This window comes from Mastomys coucha, unplaced genomic scaffold (genome assembly GCF_008632895.1).
Source record: "Mastomys coucha isolate ucsf_1 unplaced genomic scaffold, UCSF_Mcou_1 pScaffold6, whole genome shotgun sequence".
Taxonomy (NCBI): Eukaryota; Metazoa; Chordata; class Mammalia; order Rodentia; family Muridae; genus Mastomys; species Mastomys coucha.
The window spans coordinates 57997580-58010744 of record NW_022196912.1 but is presented as its reverse complement, the minus strand read 5'-3'; positions in this window follow the sequence as shown (position 1 = coordinate 58010744).

Here is a 13165-nt window from a genome sequence, read left to right as displayed (position 1 = left end):
TGGTATGTCCAGGACTTGCTATGGTGGGAGAATTGGATTCTGATGATGGCAAGTGACCTTGGTTTGTGTTGTCTATTTTCTTATGCTTGCCCCCGACCATCTGGTTAACTCTAGTGCAACCTGCCCTTGCTAAATTTGACTGGAGCCTGTCCTTCCTGTGATCCTGGTTGTGTCAGAACTCTTCAGAGTCAAGCTGTCTCTGTGATCCTGTGATTCTGGGATCCTGTGATCCTGGCTTGTTAGATCACCTGGGAGTGGGGCTTTCTTTGTGTGTTGTGGTACTGGCTGCAGAGCTTGCACCAAGGTCTGCTCTGGACCCCAGCCCAGACAGACTGGAAGGAACCTGAGTCACTGGGCTGGCAGAGTTCCTGTGTGCCCAGTCCCGCTGATCCCAGTTACTCACAGTTGGGACAGATATTGGTTCCTGCTCACCTCTGATCCTGGGTCTAATTGTTTAGTTTTAAATTGCATCATTTAAGGCTTCTACTGGTCTGTTTATGAATCAGATTGCATACCTCAGCCTAATATGATATATTACATACAGGTCATTTCTAGATTCTTCCCATCAGCACCTGTGTTTCTCCTTGTGCTGCCTGAGTGTCATCCCAGGAGCAGCCTGCACACATCCCCTTTGAGTCTGGCAGACCTATTGTGGGAAGCTGGATTTGAATAGGGTATTAGAGTGATTTCAACACACTGAAGAGTTTGAACAGCCCCACTGGGTCTTCGTTTTAGCTCCCTCAGCTTTCCTCATTCCCGATATGATCTTCCAAACACCCTATATCTCCACACTGACCTCTTGGTGATATTTTGTATAATTTTACTCTAACTGAAGATGTTCACTTTAAAATTTTACAATATAAGCAGATTCATGGGAAAAATTAAGGTCTGGTGGTCATTCAAATTCTAAACATTTTGGTAATGAGAGGCACTAACCAAAAACATAACTAATACCTCCAAAGGGAATTTTCATACCAAGGAAGATGCCCAGAATCCATACACTTTCTAAAAGGCAACACAATACTCAATGGACAACAGCAGGTCTTTAAAGGCCTGAAGGCATATAGACAATGCATTTGGAAGTGGTACTCTGCATATATAAAAGTAAATATTCCATCAAACGTGGAAAGCTGGAGTTAAGATTTCATTTTCTTTAATTATAAGCTAGAAGAATATATATAAGATAGAAAACTATGTTTCTTTTTATTTTTATTAGGTATTTTCTTTATTTATGTGTCATTTGATATCTCCTTTCCCAGTTTCCCCTCCGAAAAAAATTAAATAAAATAAAATAAAAATAAAATAAAATAAAATAAAATAAAACAAAAACAAAAAACAAAAACTCTGTTCCCTCCCCTTTCCCCTGCTCACCAACCCATCCTCTCCCACTTCCTGGCCCTGGCATTCCCCTACACTTGGGCATAGAGCTTTCCCAAGATGAAGGGCTTCTCCTCCCATTGATGACCGACTTGGCCATCCTCTGCTATACACATGCTGCTAGAGCCATTAGTCCCACCATGTGTACTCTTTGGTTGGTGTTCTAGTCCATAGAAGCTCTGAGGGTACTAGTTAATTCATATTGTTGTTCATCCTAAGGGGCTGAAACTCCTTCAGCTCCTTGGGTCCTTTCTCTAGAACCTTCATTGAGGAACCTGTGTTCAGTCCAATGGATGCCTGTACTTCTGTATTTGTCAGGCCCTATCAGAACCTCTCAGGAGACAGCTATATCAGGCTCCTGTCAGCTAGCACTTGCTGGCATTCACAATAGTGTCTGGGTTTGTTGATTGAATATAGGAAGGATTCCGAGGTGGGGCAGTCTCTGGATTGTCCTTCCTTCAGTCTCTGCTCCATACTTTGTCTCTGCAACTCCTTCCATAAGTATTTTGTTCCCCTTTCAATGAAGGATGGAAGTATCTACACTTTGGTCTTCCTTCTTGAGTTTCTTGTGGTTTGTGGGTTGTTCTTCCTGTATTCCGAACTTCTGTGCTAATAACCATTTATCAGAAACTACATAGCATGTGTGTTCTTTTGTGATTGGGTTACCTCACTCAGGATGATATTCTCCAGATCCGTCCATTTCCCTAAGAATTTCATAAATTCATTGTTTTTATAGCTGAGTAGTATTCAATTGTGTAAATGTACCACATTTTATGTATCTATTCCTCTGTAGAGGGGCATCTGGGTTTTTGCCAGTTTCTGGCTATGATAAGTAAGGCTGCTATGAACATAGTGGAGCATGTGTCCTTATTACATGTTGGAGCATCTTCTGGGTATATGCCCAGGAGTGGCATAGCTGGGTCAACAGGTACTAATATTCCTGAGGAACTGCCAAACTTATTTACAAAGTGGTTGTGCTACCTTGCAGTTCCACCAGAAATGAAGGAGATTTCCTCTTTCTCCACAACCTCACCACATCTGCTGTCACCTGAGTTTTTGATCTTAGCCATTCTAACTGGTGTGAGGATAAATCTCAGGGTTGCCTTGATTTGCATTTCCCTGATGACTAAGGATGTTGAACATTTCTTTAGGTGCTTCTCAACCATTTGGTATTCCTCAGTTGAGAATTCTTTGTTTAGCTCTGTACCCCACTTGGCCATCCTCTGTTATATATGCTGCTGGAGCCATTAGTTCCACCATGTATATTCTATGGTTGGTGGTTTAGTCTCTGGGAGCTCTGAGGGTACTAGTTAGTTTATATTATTGTTCATCCTAAGAAGCTGCAAACCCTTCATTCAGCTCCTTGGGTCCTTTTTCTAGCTCCTTCATTGGGGACTCTGTTCTCAGTCCAATGGATGGCCATGAGACTCTACTTCTGTAATAGTCAGGTACTGTCAGAGCCTCTCAGGAGAGAGTTATATCAGGCTACTGTCAGCCAGCACTTGCGGGCATCCACAGTAGTGTCCAGAATTTATGATTGAATATGGGAAAAATTCCCAGGTGGAACAGTCTCTGGATTTTCTTTCCTTCAGTCTCTGCTCCATAGTTTGTCTCTGCAACTCCTTCTATGAGTATTTTTCCACCCTTTAAGAAGGAATGAAGTGTCCACACTTTGGTTTTCCTTCTTCTTGAGTTTCTTGTGGTTCGTGGATTATACTTTGGGTATTCCAAGCTTCTGGGATAATATCCACTTATCAGTGAGTGCATACCGTGTGTGTTCTTTTGTGATTGGGTTACCTCACTCCTGAAAACTATCTTTATTATAGACTATATACTAATAGACCTTTCATACCATACAGGATCTGCTATATATACTTTTGCTAATGCAACTTTGCCTTTACATTTTTATTATGTTCATATAAATATTATCAAATGCATCATTGTTATAAAATATAAACTTGATCTTGAATTACCTTTGTCCTTTCTATAAGACAAAAATCAAGATGTTCCCATTAATTAATTCTCACCTAGATGTTTTTCTGTTTGTTTGGTTGTTTGGTTGGTTTTTTTCAAGACAGGATTTCTCTGTGTAGCCCTGGCTGTCCTGGAACTCACTCTGTAGACCATGCTGGCCTCAAACTCAGAAATCTTCCTGCCTCTGCCCCCCAAATGCTGGGATTATAGGCATGTGCCACCACCGCCCAGCTACCTAGATGTTAATATAAATGTATTTGACCACCAGAATAATGCATAAATTCAGAAGTGAGTTTCTATAATATTTTTTTCTATTATAGAGAAGGAAGATATATTTTAGTAGAGCTCTCATTCAAAAGCCTTCATATCAGACAACACAAGCAAACACACATACCCTGCTGTCACCTTTTTTCCTTTCTCCCATTATTCTTTTTATGACTACTTTCATTCAACTATTATATATGGTACATACTATGTTTATGGCATTCTGCTGAATGCTGTACATGAAATACATCTTATAATAGGAATACCATTTTAAGAAAACTATTTAGAGATCAAGAAACAAGTTATATAAATTGGTCAAAGTTTATATATATATATATATATATATATATATATATATACATACTCTATACAGAGACATTAGAAAAAAAGCATGTGATTTTTCCTAAAGAGATTGTCAAGGAGTCACCTCATGATTGACTGCAAATATTGAAAATGCTACTTTGATCAAGTAGGTTGTCCAGCAGTTCTTAGTACTTCAGAAAGAAAATCAAGGAAGTGACTGAAAATGGAAGGAAGCTTTTTCAATAGTTGTTTAAACATCATCCTAAAATTAATGATTGTTAATCAATGCCATAATGGGATATAATGCTTGAAATGAAGAATGGCCAAAATCAGTGGGTTTCCAGCAGAATTTTTGCCTAACATAAAAAGCCTCCAATTTTTTCCTTACAAATACATTTAATCTTGTGTTTCTAAGTACATTACTAATGATTTATTTGCATTAATGTATGATGTAATCATTCAGATTAGACACAAAGTAGGTTAGGACAGGACAATGTCCTTGTTTGCAGGATGTTTCCACATGTTTGACTTCAATTAGCATGATTTTTATTGTCACTTTATTACCAGCAATCCATAGTATACATGCACTTTGGCATTTATCATGTTTGACAATTGCCACAATTCAAGAGCTTCAAATGCATTCTCCAATGTAAAACTCACAAATATGTTTCTCAGGTCCAAAGCCATATGGGTAGGAGATGTGTTATAGGCCATTGTGCAGCAAGAAACTATTTTATTTCATATTTTGTGAAAATCAACCTGGACTCCTCCTACCTTCAGAAATTCTAGATTCTGTCATTTTGTTAGTTATTCTAGATATTCAAAAACCTATTCAGGTTGGGTAGTTAGATAGATGATAGATAGATGATAGATAGATGATAGATAGATAGATAGATAGATAGATAGATAGATAGATAGATTGATATAAATGATGCCTAACTAATGGGTATGCTCTTATTTCAGCTCTTACAGAGTAACAACATCCAGAAAGCATCTGTATCTGCATCAAGCTCTAAACTGCTTTCAGACAGCGACATATATTGCATAGTACCAACACATTCTCTTCCTTGTCAGTGAATTTTAAATTCAGGCCTTTCAATCTAGTAATTTTGAGACTTTTTATATTGCTATGATAAAACACTCTGACAAAAATCAACCTAAGAGAAATGAATTTTGTTTTGTTTTTGTTTTTATTGTTTGTTTGTTTGTTTGTTTTTTCATTTTTTGTTTTGCTTTGTTTTTTTGGTTTTTGGGTTTTTTTTGTTGTTGTTGTTGTTGTTGTTTTGGTTTTTTTTTGGTTGAGAGTTCACGGTTTTACTCAACCATGGTTGGAAAACCATTTCAGCAGGAGCTTAGGATATCTGGTCACTTGTGTTTACAGTGAAGAGAAGACAGCTATCATTGCCTGTGCTCAATTTTCTTTCTTCATTTTATACAGTCTGGTATCTTAAACAAGAAATGGTGCCACTTGTCCAAACTATTAACCTACTCAATAAATTGTCCACAGATCTTCATAGAGGCTTATCTCCCAGGAGATCTTAGCTTCTGCCAAGTTGACAATGAAGACAAAGGTTCATATCAAGCTGTTCCTTTTCCTGGTGTCCCATTGTTACTTATTTACTTCATATTCACCATATCTGAGGTTCTTCTGTTGAAGTTGATGGAAATTAAGAAAGTAACTACCTAGTGCCCATCTGCATGTATGTGTATTACTTGGGCATGCACAGTTTCCTAAGAACATTTGTATTACACATATTGCTTTTTTTTTTTTTTTTTTTTTTTTTTTTTTGGTCTTTTGAGACAGGGTTTCTCCGTGTAGCCCTGGCTATCCTGGTACTCAGTCTGTAGACCAGGCTGGCCTCGAACTCAGAAATCTGCCTGCCTCTGCCTCCCAAGTGCTGGGATTAAAGGTATGTGCCACCACCGCCCACATATCGCATACAGTAATATTCTGAGATGTGAAGAGATGAGAAAAGGGAACAAAGGAATAATTAATTGAGATATAGTTATATCACTTCCTCTCTTTTTTCCCTTCCAACTGCCCCGTTCCCCAAATCCTCAAATTCATGACCACTTATTCCTTAATCATTGTTACATTTACACACATACACACATTCACACACATACACACACACACACACACACACACACACACACGAATGAGTGAATATATAAATACACCTGCTGAATCTGCTCAGTGTTACTGACATGTATACATTTTTAGGTCTAATCAGCTGGTAGCTGGTACTGGATAACGAGTTAGTTCACTCTTCCCTGGGGAAGACTAACTCTCCTTCTCTCAGCAGTCCTTAATCATTAATAGATCTTTGTGGATAAGATCCCCTGAGAATTTTTCCATCCATATTGAAAGTCAATTGGTGTTATAATTGTTCAGGTACTGTTCAGGCAAACATATTGTTGAAATTTTGAAGAGTTGTATCACATATATTACTTAGCTATAACCTAAATATTGTTCAATAGAATTGCAATAAAAATACACATAATTTTGCTATTTTAACTTTTAGCATGAATATATTTTAAAATTTTGCTACAGATTCCTTTGTTTTCTGTCATCAAATAATAATGGCTTCTAGAAGTTTTCAAGTAAATCAAAGGCCATCTGCACTCAGAGAAATACCTAATAGGTACTCATTGGTATTTTCCTATTTCATTAACAATTCTGCTTTTAGATATTTCTCAACATATGAGTTCTTTGAAATGTTAATTTTTATAATGACTCATTTCACTAAGAATAGAGAATAAATATTAAATTCAAAACAGCTCTAAAGTTATGATTGTATGTTAAATGTTAATTATACATAATATGTACTTTTATCATAAAGAATATTATATTATACAAATGATTCTATAAAATTAAAACCATATACTTCAGAAGTATTAAGTTTTATTATCAAATGTTTATACCACAAAATAGAAAATGCTACTTAAATAATGTGTTACTTTTCTATTATCAATGTTTTTCAGAAGGCTACTATGCTATTTAGAAATTAATTCTTTAATAAAATCAAATTGGAAAAGTTTTACAAGTAACATTCATCATTATAAAAAAAATAGAGCAGTGTACACAGTTATATTTTCTCTATCCCTGTTGTGAAGTAACAGAATAAAACTAGGTCACTGCCTATTCATTTTTAAAATGCAAAAGTTTTTATACAAGATAAAGAGTAAACCAATTTCTCTTTTTACTGTCTTTTATCTACTTATTTCAAAGAAATACAGACCTAGAGTAAAAAAAAAAACTGAAGAGGTAAATTAATAGCATTTATTGTTACACTAACTTGATAAATGCATTCCCAGCATGCCTTTAAGAAGTAACTTCTGCTTGAAAATATGCAGCAAAATTTTCTTCATCTTTTTAATAGCTTTCTTGGGTTAAAATATAATCTTGAAAGAGTTGCTTTCTAAAGGGTAGAATTCAAGTTTAGCTACAACCTATCTGAAGAGCCCTGAATATTCTCATCAATGACTACTTTAAATCAGGCATATTAGTAAAGGCTTGTAATCTTAACAGTGCAGAGGTTGATGTAGGACGAGTATGAGTTCAAGTCAGTATGGACTAAAAATGAAACTCCCTTAAAGAGCAAAGAGCTGGGCATTCAGCTCAATAGTAAATTCCTTCCCTAGTGTATACAACAACCTAGATTTGGTTCATAGCACCACAAAATGGGGAAGGGGAAATGATTATTTTAGATAGCTGGTTTTTAATTTTAAGGGGAACACTCCTCCACTGCTGGTGGGATTGTAAGCTGGTACAACTACTCTGGAAATCAGTCTGGTGGTTCCTCAGAAAATTAGACATAATTCTACCTGAGGACCAAGCTATACCACACCTGGGCATATACCCAAAACATTATATGATTTATGTTTGAATAAAAATATGTTCAAGGCATATAAGCTGGAAAGATACCATGACTGACTCACAGAATCAGTCTGTATTAGTCTGTGCATAACGAGTTGTCCCTTAGCTGCTCTATACTGAAGTTCTGACATCTCCAAATAGCCCGAATACTATATCTACATTATGTGGTCCAGGACATTAGCTTCTTATAAATGTCCTGAGAAAGTCATACTCCACTTTCTTTAAAATAGGATCCTACACATCCTAGAGTTTTTTATCTTTTTACCATCTTATTGCAACACCCCAGCTCATTGCTTTTTTTTTTTCAATTATGTTTATTTCTACCTTGGGTCTCTGGGCCTTCCAGCTTCTGGTTCCTGGTCATCCAGGTATGTCAGACTTGGCTTTCCTCTGATAGCATGGTTCTGAAGTTAGACTACTTCTTCCACAAGCTCTGAGCCACAGCATTGTCCTAGCACATCTAGGAAGCAGGACAGGTTGTGGATTGAAGGTGTTGTGTCTGGGTGGGTGTCTCAGTCCCATCACTGGATGTCTTGTCAGATTATAGAATATGCCCATTTCAGGCTCCATATCTTCCATTACTAGGAGTCCTATGTTGTCTTCCTCATACATTTCAGTAAGTTTCCACTGCTCTAGGTTTCCATATCACCCCATAAATGCCCCCAGTTCCAGCCTTCTTTCCCTATAAACTCTTCTTCTATCATTCCCTCCCTCACCTGATTCCTGCTGTTATCATCTACACCTGACATAGTCTACCTGCATAATTTATTCTATTTTCCCTTCCCAGGCAGATCCATGCATTCCCCCCTAGAGGCCTCCTTGTTACTTAGCCTCTCTGAGTCTGTTGATCATAACATGGATACCCTTTACTTAACAGTTAATATCCACTTATAAGTGAATTCATATCGTGTTTGTTTTTCTGGGTCTTATAGCATACATTCTTTTATTACATTTGCATTTACTGTTTTGTGATAGTGCCAAATAAATATGTAGATGTTGAGTAAAATTGTGTCGATTGAAATAACAGAGTTGCCACTTATTACTTCATCCAGTTTCTTTACTTGTATTTAAAAAAAAATTATAATTTCTTTTGACCTAACAATGCCATAGTCAAGGTTCCAAGGACTCATTTACATCAATTGCATCGTCTTGCATCTTGCTCTATGTTCTCTAGGAGGGACAAAGTGAACACACACTGTCTTCATCAGCTATAAATATAAACCTCATATCCACCACAGTGGTCACCATATTGGCTCTGAAAATATGAACATGTTTGTGTTGAGGATACCTTATAAGAACTATAATATCTGACTACCACAGATGATCCAATTATTCAAATCATTTACCCTACTAGAAGGTATTCAAACTAACACTGTATTACTTTATTAGAAGTATACTGACAGAGTCCAGGCTATTTCATGCAGAATACTTTAAACTGAAATTTTTAAGAAAACCATGTAAGCAGGAAGCTAATTCTCCAAATTCTCCGAGTCATGTGCCCCAAAGAAGCTCATCATTCCTCATTTTAAAGTCATTTTCCTAACACTACATAAAAATAACATTCTGGTCTCACAGACACAGAGACATGGATAAGAATCTGAAGAAATAAGCCCTCAATTCAACACCAATCTTTAATCCAACCATATTTCTACACAAGAACATGTTTCTCTACCAAAACTGATAACAAAAATAAAGAGGTCCCATATTTATTTGTATCATCATTTCACTGTGAAGCATCCTTTGTTACATATAATGTCTTTCTCTTGCTGATCTCCTGTTATAAGGCCTCAGCCACAATACTGTGATGGTGATGAAAGATACTTCTTTTCCCTAACTCTACCACAGAATGAGGTCCTTCCAGGAACTAAAATAAGATACAAGGGAAGGTCACATGAGCTAAAAGCTTGTCTTGCTTAAAGAGCAACACAAAACTCAGCAGTTGCCCGGTTATATTTATCACATATCCTGATCAACCATGGCACACTCTAAGTGCCTGGTAAGCAGAATTTTAGTAGAATAACAAGTGTCAATACTTACTTCTGCTCTTTTCTTCATGTACAAACTAATATTTTCTAATAATAGACAAAGTATTCACTTATCCCATACTTTAAAGTTTAAACTCTTGGTATTTCAAGTTAAAACATAAAGATTAAAATCAGTTTATAGCCAAAATCACATTTCTAGTTTATATTAATTAGAAATGGTAAAATTATACAAAATCACATTTCTAGTTTATATTAATTAGAAATGGTAAAATTATACAGGTTATCATGAAAAAGAAGAGTTCTGAGATGGCTCAATTGTTAAGAACACAAGCTGTTTTTCTGTAAGATACAAATTCAGTTCCCAGCACTCATGTCAGATAGCCCACAACCAGCATTAACTACAGGAGAATCCAACATCACTAACTGTTCTAGATGCATACACTCACATGCATATACACATAGAGACAAATATAAATATAGTTAGAAATAATATATATCTTAAGTAAAACAGAATTACTTCTTAGGAAATCTTTCTCGTTTTTATGAGTCAAGGTAACAGCAATGCTAAGTAGCAAGATAATCAGGACTGTTGTCAGAATACTTTAAAAACTAGAATATGGTTTAAAAGGTTTTAAATGAGCATAATGTTCTCAAATATTTAGCTTCTTTGATTTGTTTATCTTTTATGAAGAGATGATAGATGTATATTATATATCCATCCAAGTTTAATCTAGACTAAAACATTTATTAGCATTTTATTTGAATTTCGAGATTATAATATAATTAATAACATTTCTCCCTTCCATTCCTTTCTTCAAACCCTCCCACATACCCCTTCCCATTCTTCCAAGTTCATGGCTGCCTTTTTTAAGTTAACTTTTATTCTTTGTCAGAATATAAAAGACTCAAAAAACAAAGTGTTATAAAACAAACAAACATTTACAAAAATGTTCCTGAGACATAAATAAAAAGTTCTTCAGCTGAATTCTACAGGAATGGCCCCTGTATGTCATGTGCTTGAATATTTGATCACTAAGAAGTGGTACTACTAGGAGTTGTGACCTTGCTAGAGGAAGTCTGTCTTTTGGGGTGAGCTTTGAGGTCTCAGATGCTCAGGTGAGGCCCTATGTGACATTTTCTTCCTGTTTCCTGCTGATCCCGATGTAGAAATCTCAGTTACCTTTGCAGCATCATGTCTTTCTGAATGTGCCATGTTTCTTCACTGTAATGACAACTGGCTAAACCTCTGAACTATAAGCCAGAACCAATTAAGTTTCCATTCCTAACAGTTACCATGTTCAAGATGTCTCATCACAGCAATAAAAGTCAAACTAAGACAGTTCTCAAAAGGAGAAAAAATATCTAATAATATCTTTAAAAACATTCATTCAATGCCAATTGTTCAATCCTGAAAACATGCATATAATTGCCATTAAATGGACTCAACAGATTATATTTAGCAATATAAATGCCTATATAAATATATTACATGTATTTAATAATAATTAATGAAAAGAGGCCATAAATTTGAAATAGAGCATGGATGACTATATGGAAAGTTTTGGAGGGAGGAAAGAGAAGAGTGAAATTTTGTAATAAATTAAATTGTAAAAGTAAACAAAAAGTTCATCATCTCAAGTAAATATGAAAAGCAAATCAAAAACATTTTGAGGTCCTATCTTACCATGGTTGGAATAGCAAAGATCAGTGGGATAAACCACAACAAATGGTGGAATGGATGCAGGAAAGAGGCTTCACTCATTCACTGCTGGTGAGATTGCAAACTGGTGCAGCTACTGTGGAAACTAGTCTGGAAACTAGTCTGGAGAATTCTCAAAAATTTAAAAACAAATTTATTATAAAACAGACTCTCAATGTAGTTGAGAGTTACTGACACTCCTGACCTGTTTATTGGTGACAGAGAAAACATTAAAGCTCCCGTCCATTTGACTAAACTAAACCTTGTTCTTCACTCTTGTAACAAATTTATCACTCATTTTTCTGTTTATTGAAATAGCCTTTGTAATATTCCTAACCAATTTTATACCCCAACATCATTTTTCAAGAACTACATCTTTGAAATATATTCATCAATTGAGATAGTATCTTATCTTTCAGCCTCTACAGGAGCCTGATTTCCTGAGCACTAGTTAGCAAGCATATTTGGCCTAATTACAAAGAAAAGTATTTACAATTTCACAAGTAACTCTGTGCTGGACACCTTCTACTAATCACTTTTAACCCTAACACTTGTCAGTTCTCTACCAGTAGCTCAACCCATGCTTAACCCCCCCCCCAATATTCTGTGACTGCTGAGCTGAGTTCAATCTCCCTTTCCTACTGCAACAGACAAAAGAAACTTTTCCTTGCTTATTTAGCTTTGTCCTTTACAATTTATATTTCCCATTATGAAAGACATAGCTTCAACTGTAACAAAAGTATATTATCTAAACTGGTGTGCTAGTATTGTGTGCACTAAACAGTGGGAGCCTACCTAGACTATTCATATGGCCCTGCCAGGCTTCTTTCAGTAAGAGCTTATTTAAGTAGAACACCCTCAATTTGCCTTTTCAAAGGTCAGTGGCTTGGCTGAGTCTCAGTGTGGGTTCTTCCACGGAGGGTCAGAAGCAGCTCTTCAGTGTGAAGAGCACAGCATACAAGGGAAGCCCAGATCACAGACCGTAACTGTCAGCTTTCATCCAACACATCCCCATTTGAATGAAATCCAACAGAATAGCAAGTTCAAACTACTTCCTGAAAGACAAAAAGCAGAATCCTCACTAGCCAGGAAATAACTAATCTTCACATAAGTCTCACATCTTTAAAAGTAAGCACTATTATGCAGAACTAAGCAAAAGCCTTTTGCACCTACCCTTCCTTTGTATGTTAGCAATAATTTGCAGGAATTTAAATGAATAAAGGAACATCAAGAGAAAATTGGACTGTGTGCACTGATAACAAAAGACTATTGTACCTTTTATTCTTTTTTATTCTTTACAAGACCATTAATTTACTAAAGCTACAGGATATCCCTTGTTATAGGAACTCAGGGGAGAAAAGTCGTAAATATATATAAATGCAATGATCTAAAGAGGAACACAGTGTGGCGGTATCCATTCCAGGAGTAGCCATTGATGTTTAAAGCTACATGACTGAAAGAAATGATAATTTTATCAAAAGCATAACTACTGCCATCCTCAAGATAGAAAACATCAAAGGTGAATAGGGAAATACAAGAAAATATTCTATAAAACTAACATTAAATAATTTGATATAAAAACAAAGATGGTATCATTCATCCAAAAGCAGAAAATTATATTTAAAACTTTCAAGACAAGTTGGAAGCAAAATTGTAGGGTGAAGCAGTTTATGTCCTTCCTAT